This window comes from Gopherus flavomarginatus, chromosome 21 (assembly GCF_025201925.1).
Source record: "Gopherus flavomarginatus isolate rGopFla2 chromosome 21, rGopFla2.mat.asm, whole genome shotgun sequence".
Taxonomy (NCBI): domain Eukaryota; kingdom Metazoa; phylum Chordata; order Testudines; family Testudinidae; genus Gopherus; species Gopherus flavomarginatus.
This window is the reverse complement of record NC_066637.1, coordinates 23,246,518-23,263,289: the sequence shown is the minus strand read 5'-3', so window position 1 is coordinate 23,263,289 and position 16,772 is coordinate 23,246,518. Positions and strand designations below refer to the sequence as shown.

At 54.5% G+C, this 16,772-nt stretch overlaps 2 non-coding genes across 2 annotated transcripts; both read right to left on the bottom strand.

Moving 5' to 3' along the window:
* Positions 1-2,516: 2,516 nt before the first annotated feature.
* On the bottom strand, positions 2,517-2,588 carry TRNAQ-CUG (transfer RNA glutamine (anticodon CUG)). Its single transcript has one exon. It is a non-coding gene; the product is annotated as a tRNA-Gln (tRNA).
* A 2,468-nt stretch (positions 2,589-5,056) lies between these two features.
* On the bottom strand, positions 5,057-5,128 carry TRNAQ-CUG (transfer RNA glutamine (anticodon CUG)). The gene has a single exon. It is a non-coding gene; the product is annotated as a tRNA-Gln (tRNA).
* Positions 5,129-16,772: the final 11,644 nt, after the last annotated feature.

Here is a 16,772-nt window from a genome sequence, read left to right as displayed (position 1 = left end):
TCCTGCCAACCCCCTTCACTCCTTGCAGCACAGCACCCCCTAGCATTTCTTTCTCTGTCATGGGAGCTGTCTGCTGCCTGCTTCTCCCTTAGCATGGTCTCTCCCCATCCTGGGGCACTGGCATTGCCCATCCTGTGCAAAGAGGCAGGCCCCGGTGTGCCCCATGGCAATGCCCTGCAATTGCGGGGGCAGCTGTTGGATGGAGCCATATCAAAATATGGGGGTGGGCAAGGCTGGGGACCAGGACTCCTGGGTTCTCCCCTCAAATGTGAGAGGGGAGTGGAGATTAGGGGGTATAGTGGGGGAGGGGCAGGGTTGGGATCCAGGGATATTGCTTTTTCTGGTTTTCTCCACCTCCTGCAGCTGCCTCGGTCCTTTCAATGTGTTTCTTGTTCCATATTCATTTGCTGACTTGTGTAACTCACCCCAGAGGTGGCTGCATCTCAGTGTTGGGTGAGGCACCCTTGGCTGAATCACCTCCTAACCGCGTCTCTCTCCCCCTTCGGGTGACCCTGCAGCACTCAGCAAACATCCACAAGATCATGGGACACTTTGAGCAATGGGCAGGCAGGGGCCAGGTGCCCTGCCCTCCCTCCAGAGAATGGGACCCAGCACCCCCTACTTTTTACAGGGATTAAAAAGGGGCAAAGGGGGGCAAATCAGAGGAGGGGGTGGCCAGGGTCTGAGCAGGGGGTGGAAATTGACTGGTCGGGGGGTCAAGCAGCTGGAGGCAGAGTTAGGGGAGGGACTGAAGGGCAAAGTCAGGGAGGGAGGGAGGAGCCGGAGTTAAGCCCAGAGGGAGGTGCTGCCAGAGGGTTAAACCCTGGCACAGGCAGGGGCAGAGGGGTAACAGTTATCCCGGTGGGCTGAGACTCCAGTGTTTGCAAACATGGGTGGGGGGAGCAGAGGGCTTTTTTATTTCCTCTCTCACAGGCAGCACCTCTCAGCATGGGCTTCCCAGGGCTGGGCTCTTAAAGGCACAGGCATCCCACTGCCTAGACGCTGCAGCTCCTCTCTGATGTAACCTACTGAGGTGCTGCAGTAGGAGACTCAATTCAGTGAAACTGGGCATTCCCTATACACCCCCCCAATCAGGGGGCTGTGCACCCCCTTCCCCGAATTTCCCCAACACCCTCTCCCGCAGTGGTCAGGTAGTTACATGCAGCGCTGCCAATGTTGTCATTGGTTGCAAATTTGAATGGAAATTGAAACGTTAACACACACTTTAAAAGCAGATACAACGTATGAAAACTACTTGTACCTGAGAAAGTAAAATAGATTTGGAAAGTCTGGACAAAGCCGGGTTTCCTCACCCAGCTGTTGTGTTTGCTGACAATGTTGGTGCATTGGCTTCGGCAGTGTTGGCCAACCTTAGAATTTCAAATGATGATTTGTAAGCGAGGTGTGAATGAGCTCTCCCCTGGCAGCTACTGATGACCAGGGTTGGGAGGAGGCTTTGGGACCAGACTGTATTTACATGAACTCACCTACTCTGCTGAGATATCCAGCGGACAGAGCTGGGCTGCCTCTGCTCTAGGTGCCCGGAGGAGGGAAGGTGTGTGGGGCTCCAGGCTGGGACTCTTCCTCCCTCCTGCCAAGCCCTGACTATTAATCCCAGCGCTGGCACTCCTTTCTTCAAGCGCCATGTGGGCCAGAGGAAAAGTGTGGTAGGAAACACAAGGGTCAAGCTTGTGAGCATCAGGTGCAGCAGCAAGAATCCCAACTATCAGGGTAGCAAGTTCTAGAGCCCTAACCCATTTTGGCCATCGCAGCCAAAGACCTGGCTCTAGGAGGTGTGAGTCACCCAGCAGGAGGGGAAAGATTCACTCTTACACAGCTGGAGGCAGGGAAGTTGAGCTCTGGGGCTTTACCACAAGCATGGATGGCAAGTTTGTAGAAATTTTGGTGGTGCCCAGAACACACCCCCCAACTCTGCCCCCCAAAATCCACCCCCACCTGCCCAAGGCTCTGGGAAGGGGTTTGGGGGGGAGGTCTGAGGTGCTGATCCTGGGCTGGAGATTAGGGTGCAGGCTTTGGGATGGAGTTTGGGTGCTGGGTGCAGGCTCCAGGATGGGGCAAGGGGTGGGGTTGTAGGAAGGGGTGAGAAGTGCAGGCTCTGGGAAGGAGTTTGGGGGTAGGAGGGAGTGCGGGGCTGAGGATGAGGGATTCATGCTGTGGGGGGGGCTCAGGACTGAGGCAGAGGATCAGGGTGCAGAGGGTTGGGGCTCAGGGCAGCCTGCCTTGCCATTAGTGATGGGCAGGCACTAGGACCCCGGTGGAAGCAGACAGCAGTTCTGCCCAGAATCGCTCTACTCCAGCAGCAGGAGCAGGCAGGGGACAGGCGCACGCTGGTTTTTCTCAGGCAGGGACGCAGCGCAGCAAGGGGAGGGGTGGCAGGCAGGGGCAGAGACTCAGCTCCAAATATTGCTGGAGCAGGGCCCCCAGCCCTGAATATTCCTGGAGCCCGAGCACCACACATGTATATAACCTGCCGCCTATGACCACAAGCCAACACAAGGTCCCACTGAGATTTGAACTCAGATTACAGGATTCAGAGTCCTGAGTGCTGCCCATTGCACCATGGGACCAGCTTGTGCTGCCTTCTCTGCATATCGGTGACCCTCATGGGGCTGGCTTGTGTAAGGGGGCTCTTGGCCCTTTACTAAAACTTAGTGTGTGTGGGGGGGGGTTTGGTTGGCTAGTTCCCAGCACCAATAGAAGGGGGAAGGATCAATGGGAAATCAGGACCCTGAGACTGACAGTCCCCAGGGACAATGGGGAGAGGCCAAAGCTCCAAGTTAGCTGCACTGACAGGCCAGGCAGTGTAATGAGGGAGTCACCAGGCCAGGGGGTCCCATCCTCCATGTGAGCTGGAACTGCCTGGGTGAGAGTGGGGCAGAGCTAAGGAGAGAGCAGGAGCCCAAGAAGAGCCGGGGAGCAGAGCTGTGCAGGTGTAGTGCCAGAAACTGCTGCATGTAGGAATTTGCAACCTGTAGCAGTTACTGATACCTGAAGTTGTTCTTATTTGCTGACTTGTCCTAATTGGCTAAAACTTGACAGTGGTTTCTCTAGCAAAGGCCAGTCCCTGGCCCCTTGGTCCAGACATCCTCCTTCACATCAGGCTAGGGTGACCAGATGTCAAAGATGAAATATCGGGACGCGGGGGCAGAGCAAAAAAAAAAAAAGCCGGAGGGCCTCCCCGCCGCCAAGTGGCAGTGGCACAACCCCATCTCCAACCAACTCTCGGCTCTGACCCCCGCTACATCCCCAGCTCCCCCATCCCCTCACTCCTGGGTCCAGCCTGGGCTCCGAGCTCTGCAGCCGAGCCATGATCCAGGCCCCTCCTGCAGCTCCCGGGCAAGGGGTGAACCAGGCAGCTCCCGACAGGAGTGTGTCAGCCCCACATGTGTCTCCGCCCTCCGCCCACCTGGGCCCTGCCTGCTCCGTGCTGCCCCCAGCCCCACTGCGCTACCCCGCAGGCTGCAGGGCTAGAGCAGCTTCTGTGCTGCGCTCCCAGCCATGGCCATGGCCCGTGTCCAAACCTGGGAGGGAGGAAGAATGCTGCGTGCTTGGGGAAGAGGCAGTGCCAGGGCGAGGATTTGGGGAGGAATCCAATGGGGCAGTGAGGGAGTGGGGCTGGGGGCAGGGCCAGGGCTGGGATTTGCGGAGGTATCCAATGGGGGAAGGAAGGGGCAGAGTTGGGGGGGGCAAGTATCCCTCCAGACTATGCCTGTGTGCTGGAGAAGAGGACAAAGTTATTTGTTTGTCCAGGGTCCCGACCAAACATCGGTCGGGATGCGGGACAAACAAGAAAATATCAGGACAGTCCCGATAAAATCGGGACGTCTGGTCACCTTACATCAGGCTTCAAGTTGAGAATCATTTCCCATTCCCGCTCTGTGGGAGGGGAGACTTTTAAACGCGCTCTCTGTGCGACTGCACATGGCTAAGCAAAGAGAACAAACCCCAAATCCCCCCCGTGCTTTGGGAGCCAGGTTTGCGGTGGGAATTCTGTAGTTCAGATGACTTCACACCTGGTCACTGTGATTCTTTACCAGTTTCTCTGGCATTGGGGCAGTTTTTCACTCACAGCTGTGATGGCTGAGTGGTTAAGATGGGGGAGTTGAAGTCTAATAGGGTTTCCCTGTGCAGGTTTGAATCCTGCTTGCAGCATGGCCTGTGTTTTAGCCAGTCTCTCACCCGAGCAACACCTCTGTACCACCCCCGAGACACTCTCAATTCTCTCCCCACCCCAAGTAAATCCTGTTCTGCTCCTTACATAGAGATCCCTGGGGCACCACCTCACACTGTGTCCCTGAGGGGTCAGGCAAACTCTCAGCACCTGAAGCCTCTGCCACTCACCTGGTGCCCCATGGATCAGCCATAGCCCTGGTTCTGCTCCTCTCTCTCGAGTGCGAAGGAAGCCAAGTCAGCGACTCCATGGGAGCTACGGGGCTGCAGAACCAACAGAGAAAAAATAGGTGCTCAGCGCCCACTGGCAGCCAGCTCCCTCCCCCCACTACAGGCCTTGCTGACAAGCTCCTCCTCTTCCCCTTCAGCACCTCCCACTTGCCAGTGATCAGCTGTTCAGTGGGGTGCAGGAGGCACTGGGTGGGGAGGAGGAGGAGCAGGGATGGGAAGAGGTGGGAGAGGGAGAGGAATGGTGCAAGCTGGGAAGGGATGGGGGCAGGACCTGGGGAGGAAAGGGGGGATTTGTCCCGGACCCCAGACCTCTCTAGGGCTGGCCCTGAAGGGAAGCAGTGACTATCACAGTGATAATAAAACTGACCAGCATTGCAGGGGAGACTGAGGGAGATCCACACTCATCAGGTTTTTTCTCTCCCCCAAGGTGAGTCAGACACTGCTCTCCCCTGGCTCTCACTCTAGCAGCTGGATACCAAGGAGCCATTTCCCCACAGGAAGTGCATTGAGTGCCCCTGTGGTGCTGACGCTGCTGCTGCCTGTGGGGCTGGCAGGGCCCCCAGCCCTGACTATTCCTGGAGCCCAAGCACTGCAAATGTATATAACCTGCCACCTATGACCACAAGCCAACACAAGGTCCCACTGAGATTTGAACTCAGATTACAGGATTCAGAGTCCTGAGTGCTGCCCATTGCACCATGGGACCAGCTTGTGCTGCACAAACTCTCAGCTGCCAGCCTGGAGGGGGCACTTGGGACCTTACCAGACTGGCTCAGTGAAGACCGGGGGTTGACAGACCAATACAGACGCTCTCCAGAGCACGGAGCAGCATCCGCCCATGCAGCCAGGCAATGAGCATTTCCCACAGCCTGGAGCCGAGGGGGAGGCGGCAGCTGCTGTTCCAGCTGCTCAGGGACAGGCTCTGTCAGCCAACAGATACTTCTAAGGGCTGGTCTACACTAGGGGAGGGGATCGATCTAAGATACACAACTTCAGCTACGTGAATAACGTAGCTGAAGTCGAAGTATCTTAGATTGAGTTACCTACCGTCCTCACGGCGCAGGATCGACTTCCGCGGCTCCCCCTGTCGACTCCACTACCGCCGTTCGCATTGGTGGAGTTCCGGAGTCGACAGGAGCACGTTCAGGGTTCAATACATTGCGTCTAGATGAGACGCGATACATAGATCCCCGAGAAATCGATTGCTACCTGCCAATACGGCAGGTAATGAAGGCATAGCCTGACTTACCACAGCTAAGGGCGTTGGATTCCTCCGGTGGGCGTGTGGAGCAGCCATTCATTTTCCTGTTCGCACTCCTCTGTGGTGTGAAAACTGGGGAGGGGAGGCAGAAGCTCCACTTCCCTCCCAAAATGACGCCCAGTGGGGGAAGCCAGGACAACAGGGTGGCGTGGCAAGTGGTGGCCAGACTCTCACCGCCAGGATCTAGTCTAGCTCACGGTCCAGCTCAACTTCCTCCATGCACCACTGGCCCCCAGTCCCCTTCCACCACCAGGTCAACCCAGGAACTAAGGCAGGAACGGGGTGAGGAAGCAAGTCAAGCAGAGCAAGGCAGGCAAAAGTGAGTCTTGTCTTCATGGCCCGCTCACAATGATGTCCTTTTTGTGTGCAACGGCTGCAAAAACATCCTGGACAGAGAAGCAACAGGCCAAAATAATCCCATACAGCTGCCAAAGTAGCTCAGTTGGGAGAGCATTAGACTGAAGACCTAAAGGTCCCTAATTCAATCCCAGGCTTTTGCAGGTTCTTTCATCTTCTTTGTGCAGGGGCAGCTTGTTCTCTGGCAGCACAGTGGTGCCTACACCCAAAGTGAGCAGGGCTGACCAGTCTCTGACACCTCCTGCAAAATGGTCTCTCTCTGCTCCAAAGCATGGAGACGCTGTAGCTTTAATGGTAGTGAAAAAAATGGGAGTTTTGGGGGCCCCTTCCATTAAAAAAAGTAGGAACGTTGTATTCTCCTGGAACCCCTGCGGGGCCTGGGGCAAATTGCCCCACTCGCCTGCCCTCTGGGTGGCACTGTAGGTGAGGCTCTGATCTTGGGCTCTGCAGTAGGAAAACATAGAATGGACTTCTGCCCCTAGTTGGCCCACCTGACCTTTAACGATGAGAGCTGTCTTTCCCAGCATGGCAGGAAGAGAGCAAGGCAGGGTGACCCTCAGGAATGGTGCCAGAGGGCTGCTGGGCAGTGACAGGCAGGGATTGGGGATGAAAACTCCTCTGTGCAGCTGAGCAAGGGCAGCACCAGGGAAGGGGCATCTGTGAAAATGGCCGTGTGGAAGGTGGAAAGGATTTGGGGGCCCAGGAGGAGGTGCTTGATGTTCAGTGCCTTGGAGCAGGTGGACTTGGACATGGTGGGTGTTCAGGAAATGCACATTAACAACTCTAGGGTAGCTCAATAAGCAGAGGGTGATTGGAGGAAGGGCCCCCTGTCCAGGGAAGAATGATGGGCCTGGAGTCTTGTTTTTCACATTCGTGGTGTGAGTACAGAAGGTGGTGGAGCTCCGACCAGGGAGGTCATTACTGATAGACTTTGTGCTCTGTGGCACTGGTTACTGCTATATTAGTGTGTATGGTCCCCAGTTAAGCCATGAGAGGGAAGATCAAAGGCTCTCTTCCTCTAGACTGCATGATATTTGTTGTTGGGGGGAGGATTTTAATTGTGTCAGCCAGCCTGAGGACCGCTGGTCCCGTTTTCCCAAGTCAGAGGACACACTTTTACAATGAGCACTACCTGGCACAGGTCTATAGTGAGGTCAGCTTAGAGGAGCTCACTCCAGCCACAGAGGTTCACCTTTCTGCGGGGACAGACCAGGACTCGCATTGACCGGATTTATTCTTAGCTTTTGTGTCTTTAGCATGTTGCTTCTCAGATTCTTTCTTGGCCTGACTTGTTACACTTTGACACTTAACAGGCCAGAGTTTGTGCACCTTCCTATTATCCTCACTAGGATTTGATATCCAAATTTTGAGGAATGACTTTTTGCCTCTAACAGTCTCCATTCCTCAGCCGTTTACCTAGAGTGGCTTTCTGCTGGTCGTCCTATTGTTGTTTCTGATTTAGGGCAAACGTTTCATCTGAGCCTCTAATTGCAGTGTTTTTAAACTCTCTGCATGCTGCTTGCAGGCACCTAACACCTGTGACAGCAGCTCCTTTTAATTTCCATCTAACCATCTGTACTTATGCCGATAGGTCGACTTTAGGTTTTTAACTTTGAGCGGTAGCTGAGAAGCTGGTAAATCGGACAGAAACCCGTTCGACAAACCTCTTCATTTCCTTGTTATTTCCTGACTTCTTTATTCATCGCCTTTTCCTTATTTCCTGGCTGAGGCGGCGGCCTGCCAGGGAGCTCTCCGGCACCCAGGAGTGGCGCTAGTGTTTTTAGCGCCCTAGGCGGATGGCCATTTTGACGCCCCGCACGCTGGTCCTGCGGCTCCGGTGGACCTGCCACAGTCGTGCCTGAGGAGAGAGTCAGCTGGTCCGCGGCTCCGGTGGAGCTGCCGCAGCCGTGCCTGCAGGAGGTCCACCAGAGCCATGGGAGCAGCGGACCGTCCGCAGGAATGCCTGCGGCAACTCCACTGGAGCCGCGGGACCAGGGGACCCTCCGCAGGCACGACTGCGGCAGGTCCACAGGAGCCGCCTGCTGCCACCCCCCCGGCAAAATGCCGCCCCCCAATAATCCTGGCACCCTGGGCGATTGCCTAGGCCGCCTAAATGGAAGTGCTGGCCCTGCTGGCACCTCTGACTGCCTGGGCTGAAGGCAAGAGACAGGCCTGGGCAGGGTGAGCGCCTCCTGTCCCGGAATGAGGCAGCAGTACTTCCTCGTCCCCTTTTCCCACCCACACCGGCAGGCGGCTGCTGCGGGAGAAGATGAGGGAGGATCTCAGGACGCTTGGCAGCGCTGTGTGGCTGTCAGGGGAAAGAGCTGAGGCTCCCGACTCAACCTGCCATTGACTCACATAGCTCTGCGCACCGTCAGCCAGGGCAGGCCAGGCTGCGGAAGTGACTTAGGCTTGGGCAGCATGGCCGGGCTTTCCTGACGAGGCATGAGGCAGGCCAAGGGCTATGCACAGTGTACAGAGAAGTGGGAAGGAGGCATCTTCGAGCCAGCGTGTTTCATCCACTTCTCCCTTGCTGCTTGGGCGGAGGTGGGAAGGGAGCGAAATGTTCCCGGCTGAAGGTTTTGTGCTCGGCTTTGAGGATTAATCCCAAGCCTCTAGTACGGCTGCCGGGAGATGGGTTTTTGCAGCGCAGCCCCCACACTCTTCCAGCCAGCAGGTGAACCCACAGTGTCCGAGAGGGAGCCTTCGAGGCAGTAAAGGGGAACATCACGGCTCCCAGCAGACCTTGAGGAGACCATGAGGAACCTTCAGTGGCATCCCTGGGGGAGCATAAACCCCCCTCCTTTCGATTACCAGCTGAACTTACTGATCCATGATACCACAGAGACACCTACCAGCAGCTGTTTGCCAGGGCCGCTGCTCGACACCCTGCAGCGCTTCCTGCCAGTGCCAGAGCTCACCAGGCACTAGCCTGGAGCCAGGGCCACTAGGTGCTACTGAAGAAAAGCCAGCAGAGTGACACAGCGTCCGTGGATTAATAGAGGTAGATTAATCAAAACCCTCTTCTGCCAGCACCAGGTCTCCTTCTTCCTACACTGAGCCTTCAAGCGAGGGGGCGGCTGGCACAGCCCCAAGAGTCTAACCTGTGAGGCAGGAGGCGGCTGATGCCTGCAGCCTGCTGGGGAGCTCCCAGAAGTTATTAAGGGACAGAGACTCAATGCCCTTAGTAATAACGGTTTGGGGTTCATCGAGGCCAGTTAGGGGGTCACGATGTCTGCCCTGTAACCCTGGGTGTCAGGTCACTGTGCAGCTTTGATCTAGAGCTCAGATCTCAACAACTGACCAGCAGCCCACAACCTCCCCCTGGGTCTGCCTCATCTGGTTACTCCTTACCCAGCTTCCAGCCCCGGATTCTCCCACTAATCATCCTACTGCCACTCAGAGCCACAGACGTGGAGGTCCTGAAGGAGGGAAGGGTGACTCTAGGATGGGGTTCTTCTCTAAAGATGGCTGGTAGAAAGGTGGTGCTCAGCTCTGTCAGTCACCTGCCTAGTTGCCTCACTGCCAGGGGATGCAGACATTTCTGTAAGGTGCAGAAAGGGGGTATTTGGCTTCGAAGTGAATGTGAGGAATGTGCATTTATGAGAGGGAATTTTTGTTATTCTAGTTGTACATCAGTGGCCCAATGGATAAGGCATGGGTCTCCTAAGTTAGAAATTGTGGGTTCAAGTCCCACCTGGGGTGAAAACCTCCTGTATACTGCAAAAAAACCTTGGCCTTGTTTTCACCAAGAAAGTTGGGTGATGTTTGAACATAAAGTGCTGGATCTTGGGAACAATCCCCCAGAAATGTCATCCTTCACGCAATAAATGCTTCTAAACCCCTCAGTAGCAAACAGTTAATATTAGTGTTTGTCTGAGAATAGAGTGAAGGGGAGTGTTTATTCTGACATGTCCATGAGTGAAACAGACAGGAAGAGCAAGGCCGTTCTGAAAGAGAATGGATCTCTCTGGAGACAAAGCAGACCCTGAGAATGAGCAACAGTGTGAAAAGAAGAGGTTCAAATGTGTGTTAGGTTGGTCTGCCAAATTTAAAGAAAATCCCAATGCCCTTAGCATGATGCAGACACTGGTGGTTTCTGATGGTGGTTTTACTGAGAATTCATTGAGAAATATTTTCCTTAATTATATTCTGGAATATTGGGTGGGCTAGGAAGGCACCATTCTTCCTGCTTTCAGCCTTCCAGATCTCATGGCTACATGGCCTGGGTCCAAGGCGCCCCTTCCAGTCAGCTGCTAGAGCAGACAACAGCAACACAGACAGGGGTGGCAGCAGGGCAGACTGGAGCTCCAGGAAGACGTGGGACCAGGTCTCATCAACGGGGAGGTGGCCACCCCAGCATGCACAAGGCTGAGCCAGCAAGTGTGGTGTGTGCTGCAGCCTGCCACTGCTCACTTTTGCAACTGTGTTGTCCTGAGGACACACATATGTCTGGGTGGTATCAGCTCCCTGGATGGGCTCACAGAGCAGCTGAGCCTCGCTTGGCAGAGCCTGGCCAGACCCCTAGGAAGGGGAGGACATGCACTCAAGCCTTGTAATGGGTGATGCCAGGGTGGTGCCAGGGTGGTACCTCCTGCTGTTTATCTCAGGGATTAGCTCGCTCAGCTAGTGTTCCTTCTCCTGGTGGTGCCTTGTCCATCACTGTCACTGCTTGCAGACTGCCTCAGTCCAAGTACTGCAGCATCCTCTTTATGACTTGGCCATCCGGCCATGCCATGATCTGTGCTCCTCCCTTCCAGGGTGACTTAGGCAGATATGCGGTGAAGTGTCTCCCAATCCAGCCATTTCCCCAGTGGTGAGTGGCTGGGATCCAGGCGCACACTACTCTGGGTCCCAGCCCAGGGATCCTGTAGATAACAGCTTCTGCTTCCTCTCCTTAACTTCATCCCCCAGTGCTGCTTCAATTCCTGGGACTGCTTCCCTGCAGCCCAGGCACGTTCTTTGCCCTCTTCTCAGGGTCTCAAGCCTGCAAGTCCCAGCAACCAGCCAGGAGCTCTCTCTAGCTTCCCCTGGTCCCTGCCAGCCGCTGCCCTGCCAGAGGAGCTGTGACCCTACACCCCATATTCTTCATAGATATATTGTTATGATATGCATGTGGCACAGCTAAGATGTGTTTTATGCAAGATGGGCCATGTGAGATCTCACTGGAAAGGTCGGACTGTCCTTGAACTCAAGATTTAGGGGCACTAAGTCCAGAGTCAACATGGCTGTCTTTGGATTCAGGATTGCGTGAGTGAGTCAATATGGCCACCCTTTGGTTCAGGTCTGCAAGGCCTAATGGTCAGATCAAGGGGCCGCTTCAAAACAGGGATAGTGGCTGGATTAAGGGGAACTGGGCCCACCTGACTCCACCGGGTCCCAGCCCAAGGCCCTCTCAAGTTGAGTGCGTTCGTTACGCAGCCAGCCAGGATCCTACCGCAACATGCTGACCTTACACAGGTACGAGATACCACTCACTCTGCCTCCCTGGGCCACTTCCTACCTTGTTTCCTGAAGCTGTCGTCCATCTATCGTCAGGGTCTCCAGGTTCCCTGACACTGGCAGCTCCATAGAACTTTGATTCCCACCAATTGACTGCAGGTAGCAAGTCTCCGGTCTGGTGCCTGGGATCTCTGGTCCCACAGTCAGAGGCTGTAACGGCTCCTGGCCTGAAGCCTCCACCAAGCGTGCGTCTTCCTTAATGGCCAGCCCGGACTGACCTGAGCTGTTCTCCTTTATACTGACACAGCAGCTGGAGCATGCCCAGCAGGGTCTGAGGGGTGGGACTTCCTCCAGCCATAGTGTGGAATTAACCCGTTCTTGCCTAGTGCAGGGTATGCACACCCCATCATGGTCTGTAATATTTGATCTGATTATTTGACCCCTCCCATGCATTGCTGAAGTGCAGGAGGCACAGAGGCTTCTTCTGGGTCTCCTTTCTCCTGGCACTGAAATGGAAATGGTTCTTTCACGTGCATGGTGGGCAAGAAGTAGGACTTTCTGCAAGGGTCATTAACAGCCAGTCAGACTGAATTTTTTTTTTTAATTTCAGCAAAAAAGTTTCAGCCTTTTCCAGAAAGGGCCTTACTCTTGTTTTCCCAGGGTGCCATTTTTTTCACTACCATTAAAGATACAGCATCTCCATGCTTTAGAGCAGCGAGAGGCCGTTTTGCAGGAGGTGTCAGAGACTGGTCTTTTGCTCTGCCCCCACAGAACTCACTGAGCATTTTCCAGCCTGGGGTTGAGAAGGACGTTCTCTGCAATTGCTCCTCTGAGCTGTCAGAAGATGCTCTGTAGCTGACACTCCACAGTGCTACATTCACTCCGAGGACAAGTCAAATGCTGCGCCAAGGGTGGTGAGTTCCCCATGAATTCCTGTGTGAGCACACACTGCCCCTGTCCTCCACACACACTGCTCATACACACACTCACACACAGTGCCACTGTCCACCACACACACTGCACATACACACTCACACACACACACACAGTGCCACTGCCCATCACACATTCTGCACACACACACACACAAAGTGCCACTGTCCACCACACATACTGCACACACACACACACACATAAACACAGTGCCACTACCCACCACACATACTGCACACACACACAGTGCCACTGTCCACCACACACACACAGGGTCGGTGCTACCATTAAGGCGAACTAGGCAGTTGCCTAGGGCGCCAAGATTTGGGGGTGCCAAAAAGCGGTGCCTCCAATTTTTTTTTTTACAGCGGTTCCTCCCCGAGTGCACAGTCGCTGCTACACTTCTCCCGCCTCCCAGGCTTGCGGCGCCAATCAGCTGTTTGGCACCGCAAGCCTGGGAGGAGAATTAGAGCAGGGGCGGCGAGCTCGGGGAAGATGCGGAGCAGAGGTGAGCTGGGGTGGGGAGGTACTGCACAGCTCCCAAGCAAGGGAGCTGCCGTGGGGGGGGGGGCACCTGAGGGCAGAGGGTGGGGAGCTGATGCAGTGCTGGGGGTAGGGGGAGCAAGGTGAAAGTTTTGCCTAGGGCACGAAACTTCCTTGCACCGGCCCTACACACACACACACACACACACACACACACAGTGCCACTGTCCACCACACACACTGCAGATAGACACACACACTATGCCCCTGTCCACTGCACACACTACACACACACACACACACACACACACACACACACAGTGCCACTCTCCACCACACACACTGCACATAGACACACACACCATGCCCCTGTCCGCTGCACACACTGCACACATACACACACACCGTGCATGCTGCGCACACATCAACTGCAACAAAAGAAACACAAACTACACACTCTGGAGACAGTTGGTTTGTTTCCAGGCTGCTTTCACTTACAAAGGTGCTGAAGTGTGATCTCTCTTCTTTTTCCATGGGCAGAAACGCAATGGAGGAGAATCTCACATCCCTGAGCTCCCAGGTGGCAGTGGCAGGAGAAAAATGCAGAGCACTGAAATTTTAAAACACTCATAAATATTTCACACTGTGGGTTGGGGTGTCCAGGAGGACCCAAGGGAAGAGACTAGGGGGATTAGGAGGAGAGGAGAGTGGTGGTACCAGAGTGCACTGTGGGACTGGGGGATTTAGAGACCCCAGCAAGGACAAGCAGGGGCGGGTTGCCATGCCCCACAGTGGCTGAAAAGGGGAACCCAGCAGGTTGGGGGTTAGCAGAGACTGGAGATGAGGAGCCTCACACCCAGGGAAGGACTAGGGGAGTAGGGGGATCGTAAAGTGGGGCCCAGCAATGGGGAAATGGGTTAGAGGCAATTGGGGGAGGGGCGCTGAGAAGGAGGGTTGGGAGGAGGATGTCGGGGGCAGGGCGCTGAGGGCGGGGGAGGAGGAGGTTGGGGGAGGGGCGGTGAGGACGAGGGGAGGAGGAGGTCAGGGGCAGGGCTCTGAGGATGGGGGGAGGAGGAGGGTGTTGGGGTGGGCTCATGGGACGGGGAGGTGGGATGGGTGGGGGGAGGGGCCCCACAGACAGAGGGAGGCACCGGAGGGAGGATGGGGAAATGGCAGGCCCAGGGATGGGGCAGATGAGGGGGGCTGAGGTGGGTGTTAGTGAGGGAGCCTCACTGCTAGCGCAGACTCGGCAGTTTCTTGCATGAGAGATGCTGTCCCAAAGCAGGACTAATGCTCAGACCTGGTGATCAGTGATTTCAGATCTGTTGGTCTGCAGCAAGTCTCTACAGTGAGTCTTAACCAGCTCTGTTATTACACAGGAACGAGCAAAAGGGTCAAATGGTGCCTGGAAGCCTTAAGAGGAATCCACCCCACCAAGTACAACACTTGTTGCTACCGGTTCTCAGCCCCACTGAGAATGTTTTGGAGTCACTCCTCGCCTTTATCAACCTAGGGGTCTCAGAGAATCACAGCTAACAGGTGCTCCAGTGGCACAATTGGTTAGTGCACAGTACTTATAGGGCAGTGCTGAGAGGAGCTATGCTGAGGTTGTGAGTTTAAACCTCACGTACAGCACTGGTTTTCATTACCCAAGTGGCAATACCCCCTCATTTGCCCCTGTGAAATGTACAATTCCAGCCCTGGGACACTGAGGAGGGGAGGAGTCAAAAATGCCCCTTTCAATTATTACCTCCTCTCCAGAGCACAGGTCAGAATCTACAATCCTTTCTCCCCCACCAGCCCCTGTGCCAGGATCCCTCCAGCAGAGCCTAGAGTCCTGCTCATGGCATCTCTACTATTGACAAAGACTAAGTGACAAGGACAAAACACTCAAATCCCGCCTGGTGCAGGAAGCCAGGTTTGCTCTTCAAATTCTGTCGTTGGTACATTTCCAGGTCTGGGAATGTCCCACAACAGCATTTAATGGGAAGCTGCCTGCAGAACAGTTACACTGCACAGAGCTTCTGTGGAGGAAGGGTGGGAATTAGTAACATTTTGAGGATCGTTTGGGAAATGAGCCTTTGCTGACAAGGTTTGTCTCTGTTCATATTTCACCTTCAGGTGTTATGTTGAGGGATCTTTAGTATATTTGTGAGGTTAATAACTATCTCCTCAACTTTATTTACTCAACTTAAAAATTGGTGTTACTTGATTTTTTGCATCTCCCTGTGAAAATACAACTGACACGTGTGGCTTTCTACAGGGGGTCATGATGTTAAAGTTGGGGAATGCAATCTCTGTACTTCTGAGGGGGAGTGTTGATTTTTTACAGCTCCCTCACTGCCAGGCACACTGGGCTGTTAGCTGCACCCACTGTCCTTTCCAGGGGCCCCTGCTGAATCCTGGGGGCCTGCACTGCCGTGCTGGGTTAATCTGCAGGGGGAGAAGCTGCTGGGGAGCAATGTAGAGCAGGTGCAGGAAGGAGATGGGGTCACTATTCACATTCTGAACTGCACAATTTTCCAAATTTGGGAATAAATTCATAGATTCATAAACTAAAGTTCAGAAGGGACCATTATGATCTTCTAGTCTGATCTCCTGCACAATGCAGGCCACAGAATCTCACCCATCCACTCCTGTAACAAACCCCTGACCTATGTCTGAGTTATTGAAGTCCTCAAATCGTGGCTTAAAGACCTCAAGGTGCAGGGAATCCTCCAGCAAGTGACCCCGTGCCTCACGCTGCAGAGGAAGGCGAATGTCTGAGAACAATTCTAAGGGGAAGGTGAATGCAGAGCTATGACACTGGAGATGCCCAGACCTCCAATGGGGGCAGCGAGGAAATTAATAATGGGAAGATCATTGGCAAAATTAGTCGTCGCTGACAAGATTTGTCTCTGTTCCTATTTCACGCTGTGGTGTTAGTTAGAGGAATCAGTACAGAGTTTTACTATATTAATTAAACACTTAATTTTATTTAACCAAGCCAAAAACTTAGTGTCACTTATTTTTTCTCTGTCCTAGCAAGAATGTATTGAATTTTGTGACTTTATGGAAAGTGCGGCAAGATTAAATGTGGGGAATTCAGTCTCTGTGTTTGTGAGCTGATGTTTTCCTCTCACAGGTCAGTGCCTGCATTGAAATAACAAAAGGAATCTAAGGGTTGGTGTACGCTGGGCACTGAACTGGCAAAGCAACATCTCTCAGGGTGTGACCCCCCCCACAACCCAAAGACTTAAGGTGACCTAAGCCCTGATTAGATAGTGCTAAAGAAAAGGAAGAATTGTTCTGTCAATGTAGTTATTACAGGGATGAGAAAACCGCTCCAGTCACTGTCTAGTTTAAAAAGAGATAGGGTTAGGGGACCCAGGGGTTGGGCCGCTGGAGCTAGGGTTCGGGGACCCAGGGGTTGGGCCTTTGGAGATAGGATTAGGGCCCCCAGGGGTTGGGCCCCTGGAGCTAGGGTTAGGGGACCCAGAGGTTGGGCCCTTGGAGCTAGGGTTAGGGCCCCAGGGGTTGGGCCCCTGGAGCTAGGGTTAAGGGACCTCCGGGTTGAGCCATTAGATCTAGGGTTAGGGCCCCCAGGGGTTGAGCCCCGGGAGCTAGGGTTAGGGGACCCAGGGGTTGGGAATCTGGAGCTAGGGTTAAGGACCCCAGGGGTTGGGTCCCTGGAACTAGGGTTAGTGACCCCAGGGGTTGGGTCCCTGGAACTAGGGTTACGGCCCCCAGGGGTTGGGCCCCTGGAGCTACTGTTAGGGGACCAAGGGGTTATGCCCCTGGAGCTAGGGTTAGGGCACCCAGGGGTTGAGCCCCTGGAGCTAGGTTTAGGGGACCCAGGGGTTGGGCCACTGGAGCTAGGGTTAGGGCCCCCAGG